Raw genomic sequence first — 17,059 nt, forward strand, 5'->3', positions numbered from 1 at the left:
CCCTCCGGGCTTTCTGTATTCCCCTCTGCAGGCCAGCGAGTTCTGAGGTGCACCCGAGAGAGGACTTGTTGCCTACTGAACTGGGTTCTCTGGCGGGTCCTGGAAGGCTTTCAAAAAGCCAGCTTTCAAGACCTGTCTTCTTCTGAAGGTCCTTCGCCAACAAATGTGAAACCTTCAGAAACTCTGTAGCAGGAGGAACTCTGGGCGGCCAACCCTCGGCCCGCCCCTTCCCTTGTGCGTGGGAGGAGCCCAGCCCCCCCCCCCACCCGAGGGCTGAGGAATCACCTGACTTCCGGGTGGGTGTGGCCCCAGCCCCAGAGTGCTATATAAAGCGGCTGGGACCTTACTGTTGTCTAGGGATCCTGCCCCTGAGGGGACTGCAGCCGGAGGGAGGTTCTCCGCGGCGGACTTTGCAGAAGAAAGGACCCAGAGCGAGAGCTTTCTGACCTACGGGCTTTCAACCAGTCAGTGGGGCTTGTTTAAGGTGCCGAGTTTGCGGGCATTCGTTATCCACGCATAGAAAAGGTATCTCCAAGGGCAACTGTCTTTGCATTGTGAGAGGCAGTGGAAACCTGTGTTTCTGTGTGTGTGTGTGTGTGTGTGTGTGTGTGTGTGTGTGTGTGTGCGTATAAATACAGCAGCAAGGCTGACCTTCCCTCGTCTCGTCTTTGTCATTGCAGGTCGCCGATCAGACGAGCCCAGCCCGAGCCCCTGCATCTTGCGGCGCTGGGATGGCCGAGGCCAGCGCGTCGCTCCCAGGCAAAGGTCGGGTCACAGGTGTGTCGGGTGAGGGAGGAGTGGTGCCCTTGGACCCCAGCCCCAGCTGCCTGGACCGAATCCCGCGGGACCGATTTGAGGAACTGAGGAAAGCCTGTGACGAGGAAGGCGAGCTCAGGCGTCAGGACGGCCCGCGTCCAAGGGCAGGTGAAGAGGCAGACTCCTCGTCACGTCCTCCTGCAGCCAAGAGACGGAAAGTGGCCACCAAGGGGAAGAGACCCGGGAAACGGGCAGTGGACGAATTGGAGGCTCAGAAGATGAGAACCCTCGTGTCTTCTATGAACCAGGAGCAGCTGGACCGTTACGAAGTGTATCGCCGATCAGCCTTCCCCAAGGCCACCATGAAGCGTCTGATCCAGACCGTGGCCGGCTCGACGGTGTCCCAGAACACGGTCATTGCCATGTCCGGAGTGGCCAAGGTCTTCGTCGGGCAGGTGGTTGAGGAGGCCCTGGACGTGTGTGAGAAGTGGGGGGAAACGCCCCCACTCCAACCCAAGCATATGAGGGAGGCTGTTCGGAGGTTACGGTCCAAGGGGCAAATCCCCGGCAGCAAGCACAAGAAGATCCTGTTCTTCTAGGCCAGAGCCAGCAAAGGCCTGTCGCTGAGGAACCAGTCCCGCTGGCAGAGCAGCCTCCTGACTCTGAGACTTTGCCCCACCCATGCAGCTCCTGTATCTCAGGCCACCGGGAATTTCCCCAGGATTCATAAACAGAAGAAAATTGGAGAGAGAAGATCCACCACACCTCCAGCTGCTTCTCTGAAAAGACCAAGAACACCCAGAAGCCTCTAGAAAGCTGGAGGAATCATCAGAAAAGAGAGAAGACCCAGTGTACGCGTATCAGAAACGAAACGTGAAACATGGAACATCACTCTGGAACCCGTGGGCAATGGAATTGTAAGAAAGGGATGTTGTGAACGGTTCCGCGCCCATCCATCTGATAAGTCAGAAGAAAGGAACCAATACCTTGAGAGACACCCCCTGCCACAACACACCCACGAAGAAACAGACCTCTGCAAAGGCCTCTACCTGTCATAGACATTGAATCTGTACTCAACAACCATCCCTATCCCAGAGTACCAGGCCCAGAGGAGTTCACTTATGGATTCTAGCAAACACTTAAAGCAGAAATTATACCGCTCCTCTACGATCTCTTCCAGGAGGTGGGAGCTTAGGGAATTCTTCCTAACTCATACCATGAGACCAGCCTTAGCTTCATCCCGTGACCCAAGGCATTCCCAGAGAACTAGACATGACAATCTCTCACACAGAGAGATGCCAAAACCCTGAATCACCTTTCAGCTAACCACATCCAGCCATGGGTAAGAAGAAGCATAGATGGCTGGAGTTAGTGAGACTGATCCTAGGTATCCAGGGAGGGCTCAGCCTTCAGACACCCTTGGATGGGATCCATGACCCATGCACAGGCCAAGGGAGAAAAATCACAGGACCCTACCGAGAGATAAGACAAAAGCCTCGGACAAAGTCCCACCCTCACCCACTCCTGATCAAACTAGGAAGGCAGAGGACTGTAGCTTGATCAGGAACCTCTTGCAAAGAGCTGCAGCTTGTCAGCACTCTTGCAAATGGTGAGGAAGGAACTCGAAGCTCTCCCAGCAAGATCCTGGGAAGAGGCAAGCATCTGTCTTCTCATCACTCGTTTCCTACCTGGGGCTGGAGGTCCTAGCTAATGGCCGAGGTCAGGCAAAGTTTTAAAAGGCTTAGCGATCGGGAAGAAAGCATCAAAGCATCTTCATCTGTTTGCTGATGGCCTATCAGAAAGCAGCAGACTTATGTACCTTCATTCCCATTGTACCCTGCAACCTTGCTAGGATCAATCACTTGTCAATCCCAGGAGGGTTATTTCCGCCCTGAGTTTTGGTCGAGTTTTTCTGGTTTTCCTACATAATGGTGTAGGAAATCTGTTGAACCAACCCGCTTTGATTCATTCTTCCCAAGGCCTGTGCGTTTCATTAGCTTGGCCTGACGTAGAGCATCAGCTAGGACTGACGATCTGAGAAAAGAACCCTCGTTCACTGCTGCTGAGAATGCGAAACTGGACAGCCACTGTGAATGGATAGAGGGGCATGCCCCGCGACAAATTCATCTCTTGAAGCCCAAACCGCCAATGGGACTCTATTTGGGGCTAGGGCCTTCAGCAGAGCAAATACGGTCAAAGAAAGCACTCTGGCGAATTAACATATACACACTACTATAGATAAAATAGATAACCAACAAGAACCTACTGTATAGCATAGGGAAGTTTACTCAACGTTTTGTAATAACCTGTAAGGGAACACAATCTGAAAAAAATATATATAAGTATGTATAACTGATTCACTTTGCTGTACACCTGAATCTAACACAGCATTGTAAATCTATTATACTTTTATTTTTTAAAAAAAGATCTCATAACACATTTGTATTCCTGCCAGCGTGTTTGTCAAACCTCCAACAAAGGCAGCTCGTTAGTAGAAATGATCTCTTTGACCATGTTATAAAATATTTTTTCTTTCTTTTTATTCCTATTTCCTTAAACATATTTCAGTCACTGTGTAGATTTTCTGCTTCCTTTAGTAGATTATGACTACCTTGAAGGAAGTATAAGGTATTTATTTTAGGATTCCTATGGCCCTTAAGGAAATGCCTTAAACATAGATACTCATTGAATCAATCTCCTGTAACTTTTAAATACTGATTACTTCCTATGTGGTAATAATTAGATCAGAGCAGTTATAGGGATCTTAATTAATTTGGGGGTGGAGTTTTTTGTTACTTTGAAGTAGGCTATTAAGGATTGATAACAAAACTTTTAACACAGTAAAATAGATAAAAATAGACATTAACAGAAATAGCTTTAGACATTAGTTTGTAAATAATATGAAGCTCATCCATGAAAACTAGGTACTATAACACTATTGGTCAATAAACTGACTTTATTATGTGAGTGAAAATATTTTCAAAAAGATAAGTGAAACATTTAGCTGAGTTTCTATTTAATTTTCTGCTACCAATATATTGTGCAAGGCAAAATATCAAATGCAAAAACATGATATGGTGAACCAAAAAAAAAAAAAAAAAGCAAAACCTCTCTACTCTTTATTTCTCCATCCCATTGCCTCTTTCCAGAATGGTTTTCTGGCAGTTTTGAAGGTTAAGAAAAGCTATATTGTAGGTAATTAGCTCCTAGATTCTGCTTTGTGGAATCACTTTTTGGCCAATGTTTAATAGGTGCGGCATTTAAAAAGTGCCTTTTAGCCAAAGAAGGTGGGAAAATGATGCATACTTTATAGTTCCTTTTGGGGGATCACAATAATCGTTAGCATATTAAGTGATACAGGATGATTTGAGGTACAAATGATCTGTTTAACTTTTTTAATGCTGTTTCTTCCATACTGATTTGACTATGAAGCGTGTTCTACCTTATATCATCAAGCTATTATGTATTATTGTATATATTTAATCTGGAATCATGCATGCAAAGACACACCCATACATACACACATTGAAGAATAGGCTTCCAGAGGTCAACTTTTTGGATTTGCACATTGGTACTGGCACTTGCTCTGTGACCTTGAAGAAGATTTCTAACCTCTCAGTGATTCAGTTTTCTTCCTTTAAAGTGAGGTTAACAGTAATGTTGTGAATATTAAGTGCATTATTTCATGTTATGTGTTTAGAAAAGTACCTGCTATATAATGAATATACAATAATGTCAGTTTCTAGAATAATTATTATTATATTATTACATTTGTTGATAGCTTGCTTTAAAAAATGTGATATGTACAATTTTCTTTATCTTACTTTCCTCAATCAGTTATCATTTTAAATCAAATGATTTACCTTAAGTCAATGTCTTTATATTATTCTATGGTGTGAATATGTCATAAATCATTCAGCCATTCTCTTCCTAATCAACTTAAAAAAAATTTCCAGTGTTTTACCATTGCGAATAATGCTAAAATAAACATCTTATGTTTGTTTATTATGTTTGAATATGTATGTTTTTCTGTCTTGTATTTTTCCCCTTTAAAAAATTAAAAACAAAATTCTTAACTGTGGTAAAATATACATAACATCAAATTTACCATCTCAACCATTTTTAAGTGTAGGTACATTCACATTTTTGTGCAACCAATCTCCAGAACTTTCTTTATCTTGCAAACCTGAAGCTCTGTACCCATTAAACCATAAATCTCCACTACCCCCTCCCCTGCCCAGCCCCTTGAAACCACCCTTATCCTTTTACTATGAATTTGACTACTCTGAGTACCTCATATAAGTGGAATCATACAGTATTTGCCTTTCTGTGACTGGCTTGTTTCACTTACCACAATGTCCTTCAGGTTCATCTGTATTGTAACATGTCAGAATTTTCTTCCTTTTAAGCCTGAATAATATCCTATTGTACATATATGCTACATTTTGTTTATGCATTCATTTGTTGAAGGACTTAGGTTGCTCCTACATTTTGGCTATTGGAGTAATAATGTTATGAACATGGCTGTATAAATATTGCTTCAAGACCCTGTTTTCAATTCTTTTGAGTATAAATCAAGAAGTAGAATTTGGGGGTCACATGATAATTCTGTTTTCAATTTTTTGAGGGACTGCTACACTGTTTTCCATGGCTAAGGCACCATTTTACTGTATTGATTTTTATTTCTATTGGGTTTCTCTTAACATTTTGAGCCCTGAGTGGATTAATAGCTTTTAAGAGATTATTTGTATAGGAATAAGAAAAAAATGGTAACAGGACCAGTGAAATCTAGAACATATGGAATCATCTAGGAAAGAGTCTAGAAGGACTGGGTTTAGAATTGATGCAGCTACTGTCTAATACATCATAAATAGTTCTTGGTAATTAATCTCTGCTGTAGGAACTAAAAGGCCAATCTTTTGACATTTGTGTGTACAATAATTATATTGTCATATGTTCATGGGTGTCTGAAGGAGCTTTCTACCTGAAACTGTCAGTATCTTTGCTATTGACAGCAGCAGTTTCTTATCAAGATCCAGAATTTATTTTTGAAACAGATGTTTTATTTTTCTTATTCTTTGTCTTTCTGTGCTCTAGGTTTTAGATATACATATCAGCATATAAATAACTTTTGTTAGCTCACATGGCTTACTTATTATACAATATCAAGTCCATTAAATGATGTACTCTAAACAATATTTCTAAATTATGTTATAAAAATAATTTCTATTCAGTAGCTACCAGAAATCAACAATATGGCAGATCTCAGTTTTGAAAAGTCATAATTACTACTTATCAGAATAGATTCAGAACCTATCAATGTATGTACATTTGCTTATCATTGAGACTGTAGGATCAAGCAGTGCTTCTCAAGTCTTAGTGCCCATGTAAATCACTTGGAGGACTTGTTAAAATATCCGTTCTGACTCAGTAGGTATGGGATGGAGCCCAGGATTCCTTATTCCAATTAAGCTCCCAGGTGATGCGGCTGCTCCTGGTCAGCAGACCACACCCTGAATAGCAAGAGGCTAGAGGACCAACAGACATCTGATTCTTATGGCACAAAACAAGTCAACGTTTTTAGCAGCTTTTAATCTAAGAATTATCTCTGTTGGGAATGGATGTTTTCCTAAGGTCAGAAAATTCATTTAACTCTAACTTGTTCAGTTAAGGTGATTCTCTTTTGTATCTCTCTTCTCATACCATAATCACTAAATTCTTCTCCTTAACTCCAGTCAACAAATTTCTTTCTTTGAATGTCTAATTTTTTCTGTTTGGTACTATACTACTTTGTTTCTCTGATCCCCTATATCAATAATATCTTGTTATCAACACTTCAACTTTGAACAGACTTGATACATTCAGCTTATATATATATATATATATAAAATGGAGATTTTTTTTTCTTTATTGAGAAACTTAAGACTTGGGTCCATCAAATAAAACCAATTTCTGGGAGAAAAAAAAATCAAAACCCACAGTAGAAAAAATGTTAACACTGTCTGAGACATATCAGAACCCAGAAAATATTTAGAATTATGATAAAATATTGTGGTAGTCAGAATTCTTATATGGTAAAGAATCTCTATTCTTATATGAAGATTATCTACACCTGATGATATGGGAGTGATATTGCAATATTGCACTATTCATCTTATGGAGATACTGCATTTATCAAGATTTTCCAACATGTAATTATTTCAATTAGATTTTAGAATTCAGAATTTAATTCATTTCATCATATAATGTCAATACTAGTACTCATGAAAAAAATGGAAGAATCATGTTTACCAAAGCATAGACCTGGCTATCAGGAGTCAGACAGAATTTCCTGACTTGGGAATTCTCAAAGATCTGGAGGAGTTCAGATGTTGAATCCTGGTTTGGGGACCTTACTGCTTTGCAAGAGGAGACTGAAAATGATGTTGGGTAGTACAGAATGCAATAAAAAGACACGAGACTGCCATTGACCTTAGGGGTAAATGTGAGGCACCAGCAGCAGAGTTGACCACTTTAATAAACAGTGAGTAGAAGTTCAGCTCATTTAGAGAAGAAAAGTCAAAGAAAGTATGAGTCGATGCCTACTCAATTCTGAGTGTCTCCTTTACTATGGGGTTTGATCTTTCTATCAACCCTTCCTACTTTCTTTTTTATCCTGTGACTCTATCTTTCCCCTCTGTTCTTCTTTATCTTTTTTCTCCTCTTCACCTCTGTAGTCATCATTGCAACATCAATACTCTTCTTGTTATTACAAAGGAAATCACAGTTATGAAGTAGGATGTGAGTCTCATGAAAGCTATTTTTGATTAACTGATTCTAGTGACATAGATATTTTCCAAATAGATCTTGGCCTGAAATGTATTGATTTGGAAATTAACAGTAGTTAAGAAATATCTTTATTAATGTATACTTGTGGACTCAGAACTCAGAAGTATAGCTTGTAACAATGGAAACATTTCACACAGGACAAATGCATTATAATGAAAATAAAATAAAAAAAAGACCACTAACTTTGAGAACTTATAGCAAGGTGTCTCTAATTCTTAATATGAAAAGATATAAAAAAAGCTATTTGGTCAGTATGAATATAAACTATCACAGTTAATATTTTTACATCGCTATTAGACCTAAAATATGGTGTTTAGAACCTAAGCATTTCTTACTTCCTAATTATCCTATTTACAGTAGAACATAAAAGTCATTTAAAGATTATATGGACATTAATTCTACACTTTACTTTCAGTAAAACATTTTTGGTTTATTTTTCCCATGTAGATGAATAATAATGAAAACAATTACAGTCAGAACTAGATACACATGCACATCGTGTTTTAACTCGGAATAATTTAGTTCACTAGGTTTTTTAAGGTCGTTTCTATGTATTTATAAATTACAGTATACATATAAATATTAGATAATATATATTTGTATTGATTTTTAAATGTTCAAATATTTCTAGGAGAAGAGTCATGAGATATTAGAAGAAAAATAACTAGAACAAACAGCAATATATTTGTTGTAAACTCTGGAAATCATAAAAGATCTTTTTTTGTGAGTTCTACTGAAACATACCTGTGAAAAACAAAACATGAGCAGGGCTTAACTTCCGCAAATTTAGAATTAATCTCTCTAAATTTAACATCGTTCTACCGCAAGAATAAATTCTTATCTAACACATGCTAAGTATGTAAATAAACTCAATGTAAAAGCTTAAAAATTTTCAGCCCTTTCCCTTCCAAATCCCTCTAAGGCATTTTCATTTACGTTCAGCTCATGAGTTCTTCCTGATCTCGCATTTTAAACTAGCCCTGTCACTCTGTATCAAATCAGCTTCTTCTACTTCCTGCGTAGCAGTTGTCAGTACTTGAAATGATCTTGTATACTGAGCAAGTAAGTATCTATCTAATCCAGGGGCAAATCTGAAGCTTACACAATTTTAGTCATCTTTTTAAAGAAAATAACTCAGAATTTTGAGTACAAATTAAATACAAGATCTCTTGGAAAGACCCTGGCAAATAAGATGCCCTGGTGCTTTGCTTTCTTATTTTCAGAGTAAATCCACATTCTTGTCTCACCTATTAGCTTGTAAGATTCCCCAAGAGCAGAGATTTTATGTCTTGGTCACTGCTATAGCCCCAGTACTTTGTATGTACTTAAAACACAGTTTTTGAATGAATTAAAGCAGGTGCATGCTCCAATCACTTCCTTCATTGCCTATAATTGCTTTTCTCATAACAAAGACAAATTTCTGCTATCATAAATAACAGGGCACAGTGGTCCTGTACTACCTGTATTGTTTTATTTGTGTTCCTGTGTTTGTTTTGCTTTGGTGCTTTGTGGAAAAGCAATGAATTCTAATAAGGACTGCACTTTTCTGTTTAAATTGCACTCCAGCATGGCATCTCTCATGATATAATGCCCTCTCACAGGTAAAGTATGACTGTGAAAGATTTAGCAAGATCATTTTTACTTTCCCTTTGAGGATTTTACAGGTATTTGCATTTATTTATTTTTTGCTAAATTTTATTTTCTGAGTTTTTTCCTTAGTGAGCATATATTGATTTTGTAATTTTAAAAAATGAAATGAATTATTTTAAAAAAGAGTAAACTTAGTTCTCACTGTTTACCTGAAATATCACCATTTTGGAGAACACCTTCACCATGTGAAATTCCTGTTTATATTTCTTATGACTTTATCCTCATTTTTGCCTTCAGAGTGGTGGTGGTTTATTTGACACTACAGGTAGATATCTACTAAGAGTTGAAGTGCTTACTATTGCACAGTTCTCAAGTCTGAATTTTGTAAAGATGAATTATTCTTGTTCTTTGGAGACATCTTGAGATAACATGTGAAACAGCATTACTGTTACCTCTTGGAATACTAGTAACTACAGGGATGGGTGGGTCTGAACCCACAGCTGTTCTTATTCCATTTCTTCTCTGAAATATTTTAAAGGCTAACATTTTGCCAGTTTAGGCATACTTAATTTTAAGTAATTAACTTCAAAGCATCTGGGACAATGTGGTATGATTATCTGATCGAAAGTTTCACTGCCCTTTCATTTATGCAAGTAAGATATATCAATTCAGGTAGTGTCTGAAGTGGAGAGTTACACATTTGGTATGAATGTGGAAGTGGATTGAAGCCTATGGCTTGGTGACCTCTGGGGATTAATTATAGCCAATTTTAGCACTGTTTTTTTTATTGTTAATATCACTCAGAATATTCCAGGCTAACTAAATTCATACTAACACTGTGAACTCATGCTGATATCAGCCTAAGAAGAGTATGATTAAGAAGCTCATCTACTGTCCCCCAAAAAAACAAATGAAAAATCATGTGCTCGACTCTAAGTTAAACAGAAATGACTTTAAGATTACTTATTTGATTTGAATTATCCAGAGCAGACTACTTCATTAGTCTTGTCAATCAACAGATTTTCTTTAGACATACTGGATTAAAACAGGGATATATAGAAAGCATAATCAATGAATATTTATTGGGGGTTTATAATGTAATCTGCTCATGAAGACAACAGTTTTCAAACATTAATTGAACAGAATTGGATGCCAGTGAATCAGACTTCGTCTACATTCAGTATTCTTTTTTTTTTTATTTATTTACTTATTTATTTTTGGCCGCGCTGGGTCTTCATTGCTGCGTGCGGGCTTTCGCTAGTTGCGTTGAGCGGGGGCTGCTCTTTGTTGTGGAGCACGAGCTCTAGGCACGCGGCCTTCAGTAGTTGTGGCTCGCGGGCTCTAGAGCTCAGTCTCAGTAGTTGTGGCGCACAGGCTTAGTTGCTCCGCAGCATGTGGGATCTTCCCGGACCAATGCTCGAACCCATGTCCTCCGCATTGGCAGGCGGATTCTTAACCACTGCACCACCAGGAAAGCCCTACATTCAGTATTCTTGATGGAGCTTCTAAGAATTGTTTTCAAATTAGCAAATTGGAGTTCTATAATCTGGCATGATGGACCTGCGTCTTCAGGGAGTTATCAGTAGTTCTCATATTGTGGACGGAGGTGCAACAGAGAGGGCTCCACACCAGAGATTAAAATTGCACATATTTGCTTGTTTGTTGGATTTCTTTTTTTCTAATGTGAATGTTTGCTTGATATCTTATAGCAGTGATGGTGTAGAACGGTGGTTCTCAAACCTTAACATGAATAAAAATCATCTGGAGGGTTTTTCTTAAGAGGAATAGATAATTTCCATTTCTAACAAGATTCTTAATACTGATGGTCCAGAAGCCACACTTTGAGAAAAACTTGTATAAGGTATTGATGGACTAAAGATCACTGATACATGCAGTTTAAAAGTTATAAATCTATGAGATTCATCATTTTATATTTTTCTTGTTCAAAAATGAGAAGAGATAAATCCTAAAGGTTTTCTGCTAACAAAATGAAAAGGCTGTTCATATAGTTTCAAGCTATGAGATTTCGGAGAATCATATGGCCACCAGATGTGTAGCGAGCAGGTTTTAGTGCCACTTAAGGTGAAGTGGAAGCACTGATTTGTATATGATGGGTATTTGTTTACGTAGCAGGATAGAGTGGCAGTTACTGCTAAATGTAGGGCATATATTTCTATATTTTTCCACTGCTACAAAAAGAGTTAATTTTAGGTTTGAAAGGTCTGGCCAGTGCTTTAAAGTAGAATTTCTAGGAAGGTTTTTGCCTTCAACTCTCCTACACTCATCCAAAATATTCCAGATAAAAGGTACCAGAAACTCCGTAAGTCTTACATGTCAGGTGGTTTTGATTAGAGGAAAAATGCCTGCCAGCTCCGTCCACACTATGACTAGTGCCGATGGGCTGTCACCATTAGTCTGGCACTAAGGTGAGAAGTGAGATTTTGGTGTCTCCGTCTCAAATAAAATTATATCTTAACAGCAAGAGTTTAAGCAGTTGGGACCAATGTCTTTGCATAGTGAGGGGTATGCCCAGGGTGAGAGGACTGGATCTTAACAGCAGTATCCGGCAGCAGAGGACCCTGGTTTGGGCTCTTTTAGAAGGAGCAGCTATGTCTTCTGATAAGCTTTTGTATAAATCCAGTCATTGATCATGACACTGACACTTTGTGAACTGACTCCTTTGGCATACTGCTCTAAGGCTTTGCAATGTTGTCTCCCTGATATTTGAGACCATAATAGAAAGCAAGGGACTGCATTACTATTTTCTTTAATTTTTACAACTTCCCCAAATCTATTAATATTATAGTGGCTTAATATTAACCCAAATGGACTAAACTAGGTAGGCAGTACAGAACATTTTCACCCATTTTCTGGTCATTTTCTGGGGCTTGATGGTTTTCTTAAGTACAAAATTAGTTAAGTGCCTGAAACTCTGCATATAGATTTCCCTTGTCTCTTACTTCCATCTTGCTCAGTGGTTCACAACATTTAGTGTGCTGAAAACTGAGGGCACAGGATTGTAGACACCAAACCTTGTACTGTGCCTTATTGACAGTTTAAGAAACATTCAGTGGTAATTTTTTTTTTACCATATAGGATTTTTATCTTGCTATTTAGAAGCCAAATTCCTGCCTAAGATGAGATTCCACTTACATAGTTTCACACATTATTTCTTGTGACTGTCACAACAATCCCATGAAACAGGAAAGGCAGACATCTCCATTTTGAGAATGGATAAATATGGCTGAGAACTTACATGGAAATAAGCTTTTGAAATGCTATGTATTAATCATTGTACTTTCCTTTTCTGCATTTCCTTGTATGTGATTCTTCCTCTGAGGAAGGAAACGTCCACTTTGCTTGGAGTTGAATTCTGATTGTTGTACCAGCAATACAAGAAGAAGAATCAGTCAATATCTGTAAAAGCTTGATCTTGTTGAGAGCAGTAATGCTCACGAGACTCAAAAAAGATCCTTGAAGGAGGCAGGATATAGAGTTTAGGTCATAACACTGGATTGGAAAGGAAATAGAAAATATCTTAAAAGTTCGATTTGCTAGGAGACTAAGTCAGAACATCCTGGTTTCCCAGGAGTAGGAAAGAGTATTTGATGGGATTTGTCTTTGCAAGAGGCCCTTGGCAGTGTGGACCACACCTGGCAGGCCCACTGAGAGAGTCAAGTCAGCACTGAGGAAATGCTGAGTTCCATCCAAAGTGGCCTACATAGATACTCCTCTTTTCAATGGCCAAGACACTTGGTAGCTCTAATTGTCACCTGTAGAAGGACAATATAATATGGAATGATAGGAAATCCCCTAATCTTAGTACTTAGGTGGAACAGAATAGTGGTGAGAGCCATCTCTTTTTCACATAGTTTGCCAAGGATGGAGGAAACAGGTAAACTGAGCAGGGATTTGCCTTCTTCCTCTGCAGCTCCTGCACTGCCTGCTCTACCACATCAGCTCTACCTGTTTGCTGAATATCAACCAAATAATAGAGGTATGTGAACGGCTATGTGAGATAGGGAATACAAAGCAGGACTCAGTGGGAGCAAGAGAACACACTTATGCTAATGTTTCAAAGACTCAGACTGGCTTAAAAGAGTCACTATCTTCCTTAACATAGTGGCCAAAAAAGCACAAGTTGCTTTTAGCTCTGAAAATGCAAATTATGCAGAGATTATAAAACATGGAATTATTGTTATTCTTTTTGATGTAATCCATGCAGCTTTCATCTGCCCAAACAAATAATGTTTTAAGCCATTAATATTTATCTCTTGCCTACAAATCTGTCCATTCTTTAAGGAACACTTATTGATTGTTTGCCAAGACTAAGTGCTGAGGATACAAAGATAAATAAGATATGGTTAGATAAGGATTTAAAGAGGATATATTCAAGTAGCATATAAAAGGTAAATTACATATGTATTGTGGCAAACATTAAAGTAGAGGTATGGACAAAGCATTGTACTACAGTCATAGGAGGATGGAGTAACTGCTTCTGCTTGCTATTTGGTTTGGTACTTGAAAGATGAGTGAAAGACTGAAAGGTAGAGAAAGGGGAGATAATAGAAGAGAATGTTCCAGTAAAGAAAATGAGGACATGTAGACCTATAGCACAGTGTGTGTGGGGTGGAGTAATAGGAAATCCACCTCCAGAGGAAAGATGGGGGTAGATGGTGAAGGGCAATTTGGCCAAGCTATAAGGGTTTGGAGGTGATGATGAACTTGGATGACCCTCATTATTTCATCCGTGCCGACCTCTCTAACCTCACCATGGGCCACAGGTTCCCTCAAACTTTTTCAGTCCCATGAGCCTTCTTACCTTGGAGCCCTCATATATGCTGCATTTCTGTCTGAAAAGTATTTTTCACCTGACTGTCCTTTCTTGCCTTTGTCCACACGTATCATGCTTGAAAATCTGGTCCTTTTCATTTCTCAAGTTCAGTTTAATTCAGAAAGATCTTCCTTGCCCCTCTGACCAACCTAAAAAACGTGGGCTTCCACTTGTTATTCTCGTTTTAATTTTTCTCATAATATTTATCACAATTTAGATGTATATAAACGATTTATAATGTACATAATCTATAATTATTTGTGTTACCTTGGTTTTCACTTTCATCTTAATTCCCCACCAAATCCTTAGAATACTTTTCCTTCTCTTCAATGTGTTTCAAAATACTATTACTCCGTTCAGATCCTAGTGCCCAGAGGAAAAATCAGGTTGGAGTATGAAATTTAGAATTATGTCTATAAAGATAAAATTTTTAATCCAGGGGAAGGGAAGAAATCACCTAGGAAGAAAATATAAGGGGCAAGAGAACTCGTGACATAGATTGAGGATCATGTAGACTCTGGTGGAAGATGGGTGAGGTCCAGCTTGGATATCAATGGCTAAGACATTAAGATGTCATAAGACACCTGATTTGATTTCTTTTTTTTTAAAATTTAATTTTATTATATTTTTTAAACAGCAGGTTCTTATTAGTTATCCATTTTATACATATTAGTGTATACATGAAAATCCCAATCTCCCAGGTCATCCCACCACCAGCCCCGCACCCCCCCTTTCCTGCCTTACTGTCAATAGGTTGTTCTCTACACCTGTGTCTTTATTTCTGCCCTGCAAACCAGTTCATCTGTACCACTTTTCTAGATTCCATATATATGGTTTAATATACAATATTTGTTTTTCTCTTTCTGACTTATTTCACTCTGTATGACAGTCTCTAGGTCCATCCACACCTCTACAAATGAGCCTATTTCGTTGCTTTTTATGTCTGAGTAATATTCCATTGTATGTATGTACCACATCTTCTTTATCCATTCATCTGTTGATGGGCATTTAGGTTGCTTCCATGACCTGCCTATAGTAAATAGTGCAGCAATGAATATTGGGTGCATGTGTCTTTTGGAATTATGGCGTTCTCTGGGTATATGCCCAGAAGTGGGATTGCTGGGTCATATGGTATTTGTATTTTTAGTTTTTTAAGGAACCTCCATACTGTTCTCCATAGTGACTGTATCAATTTACATTCCTACCAAGAGTGAAAGAAGGTTCCTTTTCTCCACACCCTCTCCAGCAATTACTGTTTATAGATTTTCTGATGATGCCCATTCTAATTGGTGTGAGGTGATACCTCATTGTACTTTTGATTTGCATTTCTCCAGTGATTAATGATGTTGAGCATTCTTTCATGTGTTTATTGGCAATCTGTATATCTTCTTTGGAGAAATGTCTATTTAGGTCTTCTGCCCATTTTTGGACTGGGTTGTTTTTTATTTTTTTGATATTGAACTGCATGAGCTGATTGTAAATTTTGGAGATTAATCCTTTGTCAGTTGCTTCATTTACAAATATTTTCTCCCATTCTGAGGGTTGTCTTTTCATCTTGTTTATGGTTTCCTTTGCTGTGCAAAAGCTTTTAAGTTTCATTAGGTCCCATTTGTCTATTTTTGTTTTTATTTCCATTTCTCTAGGAGGTGGGTCAAAAAGGATCTTGCTGTGATTTATGTCATAGAGTGTTCTGCCTATGTTTTCCTCTAAGAATTGGATAGTTTCTGGCCTTACATTTAGGTCTTTAATCCATTTTGAGCTTATTTTTGTGTATGGCGTTAGGGAGTGTTCTAACTTCATACTTCTACATGTAGCTGTCCAGTTTTCCCAGCACCACTTATTGAAGAGGCTGTCTTTTCTCCACTGTATATTCTTGCCTCCTTTATCAAAGATAAGGTGACCATATGTGCGTGGATTTATCTCTGGGCTTTCTATCCCGTTCCATTGTTCTATATTTCTGGGTTTTTTTTGTTTTTTTTTTGCGGTACACGGGCCTCTCACTGTTGTGGCCTCTCCCGTTGTGGAGCACAGGCTCTGGATGTGCAGGCTCAGCGGCCATTGCTCATGGGCCTAGCTGCTCTGTGGCATGTGAGATCTTCCCGGACCAGGGCACGAACCTGTGTCCCCTGCATCAGCTGGCGGACTCTCAACCACTGTGCCACCAGGAAAGCCCCTATATTTCTGTTTTTGTACCAGTACCATACTGTCTTGATTACTGTTGCTTTGTAGTACAGTCTGAAGTCAGGGAGCATGATTCCTCCAACTCTGTTTTTCTTTCTCAAGATTCCTTTGGCTATTCATGGTCTTTTGTGTTTCCATACAAATTGTGAAATTTTTTGTTCTAGTTCTGAGAAAAATGCCATTGGTAGTTTGATAGGGATTGCATTGAATCTGTAGATTGCTTTGGATAGTATAGGCATTTTCACAATGTTGATTCTTCCAATCCAAGAACATGGTATATCTCTCCATCTATTTGTATCATCTTTAGTTTCTTTCATCAATGTCTTATAATTTTCTGCATACAGGTCTTTTGTCTCCTTAGGTAGGTTTATACCTAGATATTTTATCTATTGAGATGACCATATGGCTTTTCTCCTTCAATTTGTTAATATGGTGTATCACGTTGATTGATTTGTGTATATTGAAGAACCCTTGCATTCCTGGAATAAACCCCACTTGATCATGGTGTATGATCCGTTTAATGTGCTGTTGGATCCTGTTTGCTAGTGTTTTGTTGAGGATCTTGGCATCTATGTTCATCAGTGATATTGGCCTGTAGTTTTCTTTCTCTGTGACATCTTTGTCTGGTTTTGGTATCAGGGTGATGGTGGCCTTGTAGAATGAGTTTGGGAGTGTTCCTCCGTCTGATATATTTTGGAAGAGTTTGAGAAGTATAGGTGTTAGCTCTTCTCTAAAAGTTTGATAGAATTCACCTGTGAAGCCATCTGGTCCTGGGCTTTTGTTTGTTGGAAGATTTTAAATCACAGTTTCAATTTCAGTGCTTGTGATTGGTCTGTTTATATCTTCTATTTCTTTCTGGTTCAGTCTCAG

At 38.7% G+C, this 17,059-nt stretch overlaps 1 pseudogene; it reads left to right on the top strand.

Moving 5' to 3' along the window:
* Window positions 1–507: 507 nt before the first annotated feature.
* On the top strand, window positions 508–1,355 carry LOC137220637 (transcription initiation factor TFIID subunit 11 pseudogene; annotated as a pseudogene).
* The last annotated feature ends 15,704 nt before the right edge of the window (window positions 1,356–17,059 follow it).

Source organism: Pseudorca crassidens, chromosome 3 (assembly GCF_039906515.1).
Source record: "Pseudorca crassidens isolate mPseCra1 chromosome 3, mPseCra1.hap1, whole genome shotgun sequence".
Classification (NCBI taxonomy): Eukaryota; Metazoa; Chordata; class Mammalia; order Artiodactyla; family Delphinidae; genus Pseudorca; species Pseudorca crassidens.